Source organism: Mesocricetus auratus, unplaced genomic scaffold (assembly GCF_017639785.1).
Source record: "Mesocricetus auratus isolate SY011 unplaced genomic scaffold, BCM_Maur_2.0 Super-Scaffold_100023, whole genome shotgun sequence".
In the NCBI taxonomy this organism is placed as follows: domain Eukaryota; kingdom Metazoa; phylum Chordata; class Mammalia; order Rodentia; family Cricetidae; genus Mesocricetus; species Mesocricetus auratus.
The window spans coordinates 29,890,829-29,903,247 of NW_024429204.1; the positions used below are offsets into that span (position 1 = coordinate 29,890,829).

At 44.5% G+C, this 12,419-nt stretch overlaps 1 long non-coding RNA gene across 2 annotated transcripts in view; it reads left to right on the top strand.

The window, feature by feature from the left end:
- The first annotated feature begins 3,634 nt into the window (after positions 1–3,634).
- Positions 3,635–12,419, top strand: part of LOC110342549 — a 33,467-nt gene continuing 24,682 nt past the window's right edge. For both annotated transcript variants that reach the window (XR_005870717.1, XR_002384644.2), the window contains exon 1: positions 3,635–3,871. This is a non-coding gene — a long non-coding RNA (uncharacterized LOC110342549). The remainder of the gene's footprint in view (positions 3,872–12,419) is intronic.

The window sequence follows — 12,419 nt, forward strand, 5'->3', positions numbered from 1 at the left end:
TTCAGTTCCTCTCTCTTTCTACCCTCCTTGGGTCTCTCCCTCCTTCCTCCTAGTTTCACTCCTGCATTCTTGTCATATGTATGTGTCTGTATTTCTATATACATATATGGTTTTAATCTCTATAAAGGAATGTGGTGAGTTGTCTCTGGAGGTAAGGTCCCTTGCCATGAAAGCCCAGCCATCTGACTTCAATTTTGAAACCCATGTAAAGGCAGGAAGAGGCAACAGTCTCCACAGAATTGTCCTGTGACCTCTACGTGCGTACCTTGGCACATGTACCTCCCCACATCATACACACACACACACACACACACACACACACACACACACACGTTTTACTATAGCTCCTTCTCTCGAACAAACTGGAAGCACTCATGAACAAGCATGAGCACTATGTTTCTACCCAGATCCTCCCAGAATCCTCTTTTTCAGTTGCTCTGCTTCTACATTGGAAGTTTGTCTTCCTGTTGATTCTGTCTGTCTCACATTCCAGAATGGCTAACTTGTTTAAATGGTCTCACCATAGGTCTGTTTTTTTCTCTTTTCTTTTGTTTGTTTGTTTTCTGCTGTTTGCAGACAATTCTTTCTAACTGTCAAGAGTACACATTCTTCAATCACCACCCCTATAGCCTGTCCATTCCCAATTGGCAGCTGCACCCCTTTATCCAATGAAGGAACTGGGGAGCAGTGGCATCTGCCACCTCCAGGAAGAGCTGTGGAGAAAGATTGCTCTGTCCATGTGGCTGTAATTAGTCTCTCACTATCCTTTGGCTCTCTGATATTCTGTGATACCTCCCATTAACCCAAGTACCTCATAGACCTGTTTCTAGGAAATACTTATGATCAGCTGCCCCTCGTTGAAAATACAGTCTCTTAGACTTATCGAGTTAGTTGTCTGTCCATCTTGGCCCATGTTTGACACACAGGCACACTCCACACTTCCTGAGTGACTTCGTGTCACAGTAGTTTTTGTGGTTTTGAGAACACAGACTTGATGGTCTTCTCTTTCTCATCTGCTTGTGGTTACTGGGACCACAAGAGGGGATGGGAAGCCAGACACATTACAGGTAATAAAGACATCTCTCATATTTCAGAGAGGAAAGAAAAGGCCGCATGTTAGAAACCAAGGGGAGAATTTAGAGCATATGTTTGGAATCTATAACAACCTAATTTGCTCCCCAAAGAGTTCTGTGAGAAAGGAGGTCGGTTTGGTCAGAGGAAGGCAATTGAAGGAAGCTAGGGCTCTTAGCACCAGGGAGGTTGTTAGCAAAGGCACTTGGGGAGGAGGCAAGGAGCACTAGATCTGTAAATATTTCCTCCAGCTAGTTGCTTGCCGAGAGTCAACAGGGGGCATGTTTACAGGCACCCCCATCTCTCAGATGAGTGTGCCCACTCAGAGTCAGGAAGGGGTTAATCTAATTGAGACTTTATTGGCTTGTGTGGAGAAGCTGAAGGGAAAACCACACAGAGGAACTCAAGAGCCTTCATGAAAATTTAATTTGATTTCGTGAAAGGGGAACAACTTGTATCTGGGCTTGCTGTGTTTAATATTAAAGCAAGGATGGGCTCCTAAGACAGTCACGGAACTGGGTAATGAATAATCCCACAGATGGAGTGGTGTGTGTGTGTGTGTGTGTGTGTGTGTGTGTGTGTGTGTGTGTGTGTGTGCGCGCGCGCACGCGCGCGCGTGTGTTTGATGAGGGCTTCTTTCTTTGAGTGGGAGGGTCAGGGTAAGGGTTAAACCTAGGATCTCAGGTGGGAACTTCTAACTCAGGCTTCATTTTCATGAAAAGCCTCAATCACATTGTATTGTGTTGCTTTGGAATTTTCTCTTTCTGTGGGGAGAGAGAGAGAGAGAGAGAGAGAGAGAGAGAGAGAGAGAGAGAGAGAGAGAGAGAGAGAGAGAGAGAGAGTGTGTGTCTGTGTATGAAGGCCAGAGGTTGATGTTGAGTATCATTTTCAACATCATTATTGCTTTCCACCATGTGTTTAAGGTGGGGTCTCACTGAAAATGGTGGTTGCAGACTCAGGTGTATTGCTGGCAGTGAGCCTCATGATCTCCTGTCTCCCACGGCACTGGGATTACAGCCCTATGGCAGTAATACAGAATGGCTTTTACTTGGCTGCTGGGGATGGAACACAGGTCCTCATTGTTTTTGTGATGAGCACTTTACACCTCTCTAGCTAGTGTTTCCTCCCTTATTTTTTGTTAATGTTGCTAAAAATAAACACTAAAATGGCTCACACCTTTTTCAAGGGTGTTTTTGGCATTTTCCTGTTTGTTAGGGTTTGAGGTAAGAATGACCCACCCACCTCACTCACTAGCATGCTTGACACTTGGTTCCCGGTGATGGCACAGCCAGGAGATGCTGTGAAACCTTAAGGAGACAGGGTCAGCTAGAAGACATAGGTCGCCGAGGACAGGACTTTAAATGATTCCTGGTTCTCACTCACCACGGCCCAGTCTGGCTGAAGAGATTTACAATGATTTTCCATGGCTTCCACTGCCATTCTGTAACCATCATGATGGACCATCTCGTCTGAACCATGAGCCAAAAGAAACCTCAATACCCTTACTAGGTGCTTAGTCACAGTGGTGAGATAAACTCCTTAATGTAATAGACATCATATTAAAGAGAAGTGTCATCAGCACTATGAACGAGAATGCGCATAACTCCAGGAACAATGAGTAACTGATGATAAAGTCGGTGATGATGAGGATCGCTAGGTGGTGAGTCCTAGAGCCAGGCACAAGCCTGGCTGTGTGCAGGTTCTGGGACACCCAGAAAAGAAGTCATTTTATGTGGCATCTGTGCCACGAACAAATATGAGGTATCGGGAAATGAAAGACAAGGCATCCAACTGTTTGTGCTAAGAGAATGTGTCTGCTGCCTTTATTGCCAGGAGAATATGTGTGTGTGTGTGTGTGTGTGTGTGTGTGTGTCTTTATTGCAAGTGCTAAGAGGTTTCTCTCTCTCTCTCGTAGAGAGGGAGCAGGCTTATATACAGGCTTACAGCACAGTGGAAAAACCCCAGGTGAAAGACATCGTGTTTTCCTCATGCTAGACGTTGATGTCAGTGGGGCACTGCAGGGGCAGTAAGCCAGGACTAGAAAACAGGATGCACCTGTGGTTATCAGCTTACAAATAACTCAGTGACCCTGTGGGGGATGGGACCCAACTGTTTTGTGAAGCCCCTGCACCCTGGACACACTGCTCTGTCGTGAATGCCCTCCTTTCAAGCAAACACGATTGTTTGTTTTCCTTTAAGTAGCTTATTCTGCTTAGTGAGTCGGGTGAGTGGGTTCCCAAATCAGTTGATGCCAGTTGTGCTTGTGATTAAATGTCTAACTCTCTACTAGGGAGCATGATAAAATGGCATAGCAGCAATGGTTCTACTATGGAAAGAATTCGCTGAGTACTGAGCTGGGCATGATGTCGAATACCTGTAATTCCAGGACATGGGAGGTAGAGGCAAGAGGATCAAAAGTTTGAGATCAGTCTGAGCAGCTGATGTGAGCCAGGCTCATCACCAACCCCTACCACTCCTTAAACAACCACTCCCTACATTCCACGTTACAACAGCATACTTCCATCAGCAATCAGCAATAGGTGAAGGTCAGGGAACTTAGGAAGCTTGGTCAGGGTTACTCAGGGTGTCAAACTCTGAGTCTGTTGCTATACCCCACGTAACAATGGCGCGCTCCTTGCTGCGTGACATCACATTCATCATGTGGGGTAGGGACGAGCCTGACGGGAACCTCTGCTGTGTATTGTGCAGAGTCTCCCACAGAGGACTGGTCTGAAAGAATGCAGCCCCTGACAGTGATGCTCAGTCCGATGCTGTGCTAGCAACAGACCTGTTCCTTGGCGTGAGTACAGGATGGGGTATGTGATACAACCTTGGGAAGCAGGAACTGGGGCAGGCTTCTGGAATCTGGAACCCTGGTTGAGGATAACAGGAGGAGTACCAGCAACCAGGGGTGGGCCACACACTCTCCCTGGACTGGACCACACTAACCTTGTGTTATAGCAGTCCCCTGGTGAAACTGCCCTCAGGACCCCACTTGACCAGGTGCTCTGGGTACCTCCTAGAATGAAGTAGACAGGTGGAAAGCAAGCCCTCTCCACCTGTCTGCATTGCCGCCCCAAGCTTCTCCAAATTCCACTTTCATTTTCTGCCAGGTAAATAGGACGCTGTCAAAAGGCTGGAAACTGCTGAACTTGTCTCATTCAGCAGCGGAACAGCATGAGTGAAGGAGGGCAGGAGGGGGGTGGGCGGGGGCTCCCGGGACCTCCCAGCCGCGTTTGAAGTGAGAAATGCTAAGCCTGCCATATTTAATGGCTGGCCTGGGAGCTCAGTTGAAAGCTGGGAAGAGCGCTTCTCCTTGACTCCGGCTGCCCTGTAACACTGCCTGGGGCTGTGCTAAGTGGTGGCTCCATTCTGGCTCTGGACAGGGCCAAGGGACCAGCAAAGATTCCAGGCAGCAAGCAGCTTGCCTACTAGCTCTGCACCCTTGGTTTTCTCTTTTAATCCCTTTACTTGTAAAAGAAAAAAAAATGCTGTTTCTTTGTGGAGGGTCTCTAACTGGATTAGTTGCCTTTCTTATTGCTGTCAAGTAGTAGAGTTTATTTTGGCTTACAGTTTAAGGAATGCTGGTACTTAGTCTATTGTTTCATATATACGTCTCTGTGTGTGTGTGTGTGTGTGTGTATGTGTGTGTGTGTGTGTCTGTCTGTCTGTGTCTGTATGGTGTGCATGTGTGTGTGTTTGTATAACCTAATCTAGAAACTTCCTCATAGACATACCCACTGGTTAGTCTTCTAGGCAATTCTATATTCTGTCAAGTTGATTAACCACCCCCTATGGTTCCCTGGGCAGCTACAAAAGGCATTGGGACCGTCTCCAGAACAGCACGGGCGGGAGGGTAGGAGGACGGAGAGGACGGCGATGAAACTGGGGTTTCTATGAAAGTCTAGCACCCTGGACCTTTTTCTAGTCATCAACTGCCTTTTAAAGAACCAATTCTCAATGACTGTCAAAGATGGCGAAATGGAATTTACCCTCTTACCTGACATTCTGCGTTAAAGTCTCTCAGTTCTCCGGGACTTCGGCACACGTGGATGTTGATTGGATCCTTGAATTACTTTTGAGCTCAGCATAGATTTTCTGGGACAAATGCCTCCTGCCTTACATTTCTATCTGGTGCCCCACCTACTGACATCTGACCAAAATCATCTTTTATCAATTAAAAAAAATACCCCTAATATTAAAGAGAGGAAGAGAGAAATGAAGCTGCAGAGTCAACACTTAAAAAAAAAAAGCCGTCTCCTTGCCTTTTCAGGATGTCTAATTGATGATGTGAGTGGACAGTTTACCGCAGCCCTCCTCGATTAATTTATCACAGGCTGAAGCCTCTCTGATTTGCCTCTCAGTTCAATTAGTTAAGTGTTGAGTGTGACAAGCAAGGCAGGGTCTCTGGAAATCCCCCCTTTTCCACGTTACGGCCTTTCTTCCCCACCCTCATTGTTCCCTCTCCAAGTGAACTGCTCTGGGCCGGTTCCCGAGACCCCTCTTCTGGGACCCTCTCAGGAATGAGTGACCTCAGGCTGACTGTGGCTCAGGACAGAACCACAAACTCATTAACTGCCCTGGCCATTAATGGATCGCTCAGCCCCCAGCCCCCAGCACACTCTCTGATTAGAATCCATTTCCTTCTCTCCAACAGATGCACCAGTGGCATCCTCTAAAGAATAGCAAACCGCAGCTCCCATGTACCCGGCGTGCCATCCTTCCCAAAGTGGCTTTCACACCTGCTGTGATGCAGGAGTGAGAACAGTAATAACTGTCATCTCCACTTACTAGAGGGGGACACTCATTTGTAGACAGACAAATGTCAGCTGTCTGCGTTCACCACGTCATGTATCTAACTGCCACAACTGACGTGTAATATACCAACTTAGGACTGATTGGTATTCACCCAGAAACATTTATTTAGCTCACTCATCTGAGATTCAGCTGAAGTCACTGGGTTTGGCTGATGAGGTTGGTTCTGCTTGCAGAGCTAGAAGGCTGCTGTGATGTGTCTTCTAGTGGTTACGATGGTAACTCAGGACCTTAGATGTGGAGCCGGCACATACTTGCTTATATCGGATTCATTTGTAGAAAGCTGTTACATAGCTAGATCAAGTAAAGGGTTGGGAAATTGTCTCTGTTCCCTTTGGTGGGAGGTTGCTGCAGCCGCATGACAGAGGACACCTGCCCCAGAATTGCATTGAACTAGTCACCTGGTCTGCACAGTCCAGACTAGGCTGGTCTGTGGGCATGTCCTTGAGGAATTGTCTTGTTTATATCAGTTGAGATGGGAGGATCTTACTATGGATGGTACCATTCCTTAGTCAGGTGATCAATATCGTATGAGAGTGAAGACGGTAAGCTGAGTTCAGGAATGCATGCGTTAGTTTATACCTGCTTCTTAAGTATATATGGATGCAATATGACCAACTGTGTCTGTGTTCTGCTGCCGTGATTTTCCCACAATGAAGCATAATTAAAAGTCTGAACAAGGTTTTTTTTCCCAAATACTTTATCATTTCATGACATAAATATTTGAAGGGCTATTACTATTGTACCAGGCTCTTTTAAGAATGACTTAATAGTTCTATGATCTACCCCCCCCATGCCTACCCCTACCCCCACCCCATTCATGTGTCAGAAACAATCCTTAATATAATAGTATTAGAGGGTTGAGCATTTTATGGATCCCCTTTCATGAACACGCTAATGCTGCCCCTTTATAAAAGGCTCCAACAGGAATCTAACTCTTTTTGCTGCGTCTTGTCTGTGAGGACACTCTTTCACTCAGATGGAGGAAGCCATGTTAAAGGTGTCATCTTGACTACTTAGAGTAGGGCTCAACAGGTGTCAGTGACTTGATTTTATACTGTGAAGAACAAATATTTCTGTGCTTGCTGGACTACAATTGGTTAGAGCAGTGTACATAAGAGATAGGAGACAGTTTCTGTTTCTATGGAGCTTAATTTCTAATTGAAAAGGGCCAGAACAATGGCTAATGATACAGACAATATCCTTCTATGAAGGGTCAGGGAGCATATATTTTTGATTTGGAGATCACAAGGTCTCTGATGCTATGATTCATCTCACAGGAAGAGCCTGAAGGCAGTAGAAGACTAAATAGGCATGACTGCATAATAATGAAACTTTGTTTACAAAACCAAGCCAATTAGGATTTGGTAGATGGGCTTACCTGTTCCACATTTGGGTGTACATAATTAAGACAGTAATGGAATGTGTGGTGGTTTGAATGAGGATACCTCCACCCATTGACTTGTGTGTTTGAATGTTTGGTCCTCAGTTGGTAAAACTGTTCAGAAAGCATTTGAAGGTGTGGCCTTGTTGGAGGTGGGTCATTGGGTCATTGGGGGGTGGGATTTGGGGTTTCAAAAGTCAACCCAATTCCTATTTATCTCTCTCTGCCTTCTACTTGCTGACAGAGATACAGTCTGTCAGCTAGTGCTCCAGCAGTATGCCTACTTGCTACAATGCCCTCTCAAAAGAATGGTCATGGAGTCATACGCTGAAACTGTAAACCACAGTAAACTCTTCAATAAGGTTGCCTTGGTCATGGTATATCCTCACAGCAATAGGAAAGTAACTGAGATAGGATGGCATGAGACGAGGTGGAGATCAGATCTTCTTGTGCCTGGAGCTTTACCTGAGACTGAAATAGCAGGAGGACATCAACCAAGTTAAAGCCGTGTGAGAGAAGGCCCAGGCCATGGGAGGAGCTAGCACTTAGGTTTAGAAAAGTTTAGAAAAACTGACTAATGAAATTCACCAAAAGCAGAACCATGTGGCTGAGCATATGGAAGAAAGGGAGACTAAGGGGAGGTGTAACTCAGGTTAACAAATTCAGGTTTCATAAGAAGTGTAATATGAAGTACAAAAGGGAAAAAAAAAACATTCCAGACACTTCTTAAAAATATCATGACAGATTGTGTTTGAATTTCTTGCATTAGGGGAAAAATCGGAATAGTTGTATTTCTGTGCATTGTGTGGGATAGACCTGAACTCCACTCCAATTACAGCAAAGTTCTATGGCTATAACAACCAGCTTTGAGCTCTTGCCTCCATGACATGCAGTCCCTGCTGTGTTGGACTTGGCACCCCTGAAACCGTAAGCTCAAATAAACCCTTCCTTCCTTAAGTTGCTTTTGGTCAGAGTGTTCCATCGCAGCAAAAGAAAAGTAACTAATATAGACTTTAACATGGTTGTGTGAACTAAAACAAACCCTTTCTCCCATAAATTGCTTTTGTTACAATACCTTATCATGGCAACAGAAAGAACACCAAGACAAATCGCCGGTGAACTTGTTAGAATTCAAGCGTAGGAGGATTATTTCTCAGCTGCTTGACATGATGTTTACTAACAGGAGATCAAATATTTAGATAACAATATGTGGAAAAAGGAATGCCTCCATACATCATAAGCTGGGATCTTACATAGAGGAAGTGAAGGGGACACTGTGCCAAGGATCCCAAGTCTGAGACTTCAGCTGAAATGGTCTGAGTTTGGTTGAAAGGAAGAGCTGAAACAAATGTCAGATTGACTTCCTTTAATTCTAAATGGAAAGTTTGGATAAAGGTTCTAGTAATTTAACCTAAAAATAATGCAATAGCATCATGTGAAAACCTAATTCCCATGTTGCGATGATTTGGCTTCCCAGTAGCCAACTGTAATCTGTTTTGATTGTCACTGAGCTTGAGTAACTGTCTTCTGAACTGCCTGCCATTTTTGAAAAATGTATTTGAAAGTTATTATCTATATTAAGTTTTTTTTGGCTAAAACTGGACTTTTCAGTGCAAGGTTAGACTAGTAGGCTAACATCAAGATGTAGTCATGAAAAAAGCACAGAGCAGCTTAAGATTTAGTCAAAGATGAAGCCTTTGTTACACATCCCTATAGGAGTTTGATAAAAAGAATGACGTGTAACAGAGAGAAACAATTTTAGTTAGGGTTTATTCCTGTGGAGAGACATGAGCACAGAAACTCCTATGAAGGAAAGCGTTTAAGTGGGGCTGGCTTACAGTTTCAGAGGTTTAGTTCTTTATCATCATGGTGGGGAGCATGCCAGCCCACAGCAGACATGGTTCTGGAGAGTAGCTGAGAGTTCTGTGTCTTGATCTGCAGGTGGCAGGAAACTGCCACACTAGGCCTACCTTGAGCCTATGAGACCTCAAAACCCACCTCCACAGTGATACACCTACTCCCACAAAGCCACACCCACTCCAACAAGGCCACACCCACTCCAACAAAGCCACACCTCCTAATAGTGCCACTCCCTTCAAGAAACCAGAGTTCTTTTTGGCTTTGATAATCTTGGCAATGACTAATAGACACCTACAAGGAGCTGTGAAGTGTATCATTGATTCATGAATCTAGAGTTCCATAGAAAAGTTGTCTTCTAGAAAAACAAAAGATAGAAAGCATCTGTGTACAAATCATGGGTGAAACCCTAGGAGCTGTTAAGATAATGGGTTCAGGGAGGGAAGGAAGTTGACTGGTTTGAGGTCTGGGAATCCTAACATTAAAGTGTGGAAAAAGATACCAGCAAAGAGGGCTGAAATCATCAACAGGATGTAGAAGGAAAGCCAGGGAAACAGTGACATTGAGTCTAAAGTGGGAGTTGGCTGTGTTTCCTGCTGTTGGAAAAATTTTAAACATACAGTTAGAGTTTGTCCAGGTTTGGAGTTAGAGAATGATTTCCATAAAAAATCCCAGAAAACAACTGTGACACCAAACTTATGACCTGATATCATGTAAGATGTTTCTGTTCAGTTTTAACACCTGATCAAAACTCAATAGAATATATATATATGTGTGTGTGTGTGTGTATGTGTTTGTGTGTGTGTGTGTATTTAAGTACATAATTAACAAAAACTTTCTTTTGAGTGATGAATGTCTGAATACCAGCAGGATAAAGTCAGGTACCCAGTACCATTTCCTTGAACAACATGAAAAGAATATAATTAAGCAATTCAACAAAATAACACTTCAGATAGGTGTGTTGACACTCACCTGAAATCCCAGCATGGGGGAAACAGATGTAGGGAGTCTCAAGTTTGAGACATGCCTGAGTGATTCTGTTAAGCAACAATAGAATGGAAGACAAAAAGAAAGGAAGAAAGAAAGACTCGAAAGTTTGAATTTGACAGGATGATCCAGTAAACCAGAAAGAGTGCAAAATAAAATAAAGAAATAATCAACCACCAGTCCCCATACTCACAGGGTGTTAAACATCAGTTTTTATATAGAATGACAGACCTATGTGGTAAGAGCAAGGGTAGTTTGTTCACCAGGAGGTGATGGATGAGTTGAAATTGACAAGGTGTGTGCAAATCTAACAGGCAGGGTGAATTCTAGAAACATATTTCTAGTACAGCACTAGAAATGATTGTTCAAAACTTTGACAATAACATGCTAGTGACCAGTCACCCCCACCCAGTGTCTTCAGGACTCGGTTGGAGACCAGGTTCACAAGAATAACAGCTGCACACATCCAGTGCATGGAGGAAAGTACCAAGGCAAAGCTTCCTTTATTAGGAAGTGGTGCTCTGAGTCATAGGGGCAGTCTTACCATCATTGCAATAAGGCACAGTCTTCTAGGAGAAAGGGGGTGAGGGGAGCAGGTGTTTCATAGCATGATTTGAGGGTGTATGCAAGGATATGTTATCTCTGAAATCCTGGCAGTGTCTAAAGCTCCTTCCTTACTGTTGAAGCCTGAAACCCTTCAGTTAACCCCCACCCCAGCCAAAAGAAAGAACACCAAGCATGAGTCTATCTCAAATTGTGGTGGAAGCCTGAATTTGATGGAACCAATGTCAGTGAAGCTGAGAAAAGTGTATAGAGCAGGATCCGTAGCTCCAAGGGATACTGCGACTGCAACAGCCATTGATAGGAGGAGACACGCTCTAAATTAATGTCCCAGAGCAATGAACCTTGTAGATTAAGTTTCAAGCCACATGGAATTGGGAAGGAGTACTGGAAGAGGCTCTCAACACCCCTAAACTATGGCAGCTACAAAGGACAGCATATTTATTCTGGCCCGCCCAGCAAGATGCTAGAGGGTCATTTTCTGAGTCAGGGGTCCAGTAAGAGACGCAGTCATCTGTAAAATAGAGACATCCATGCCAATTCTGCCTCTCTCAGACTTGCTGCCAACCCCTTATGAGATAAAGCTCCCGGCAATGCTTAGAAAGCTGAATGGCGCCGTAGAAGTGTAAACTATTATTATTTTCCCACCTGCTGCCGTTAATGGCTCTGCAGTGCCCCGCAACCAAATCTGCTAAGGAAATCTAAATTCTCACTGAGGAGCAAACAAAAGAAGTTCATCCTGTCTTGGCGACCATCAGAAAAATAAGACATAATAATATCCTTGGGGCAGAAAAGAAAATCTTTGGTCCAAACTGCAGCCCACTCAGAAACTTCAGGCTCCAGGATTCCAACTCTGCTGAATTGCTTCACAGTTCCAATTCTTTTTATAGTTGATAAATGGGAGGACTGCAGATTGTGGGGGGCTCCCTGAACGACTTTCTGGACCTTTCTGCAATTGCAAATAGTATTTCGAATGACGCTCAAGTTCCTCCAAGCTGTCAAGACAGGAGTGGCTTAAAGGTAAATGTGATGTGGAACATAGTGTACCATGGATTTATGTGTTAATGTGTGTCTCTTGTCTGTGAAGAAGATGCACACATGTGTGTACGACTGTTGTGGTCTGAGGACAGCCTTGAATACCATTCCTTAGTTGTTGAACACCATTGCTCCTGCGTCATGGACTCTGGCTGGACTGAAAGTTGATTGAGTAGACCAGATTGACACATTAGCAAACTCCCAGCATCCACCCGTCTCCTCTTCCCAGTGCTGGCATGACAAGAATGCCACCCTGCTCGTCTTGTTTCTGTCAATTTGGGGGTGGAACTCAAGTCCGGCACTTGCTAGACAAGCACTTCAGTAACTTCTCTTCCCACCTATTCCCTGCACTGTTTATTCTTTTTAGTCTTTAAGGAGACATGTAGTTTTTGCAACTCGTGGGTTTTTGCAGCATGCTGCTTATCTCCATGTATTACTGCAGCTGTGAGGGAATTAGAGTGCATGGAGTCACAATGCTATGAGTCCCGGGTTTTCAGCCAGCTTTCTTACTTGCATGGAAAAGTCCTGGAGTTTGAGTGCACCCTGTGGCTCTTCACACAGTACTTAACCTTTGTGAGAACAAGCCCTGTTCCGAGCAGTGTCACACCAGTGGACCATCAGAATCTGACATCTGACCCTTTTGATTTCTTTCTTACCAGTTCCCGGTGATCTCTGGTCCTTCTCACAACCAGAATTTCGCCTTGTCTTG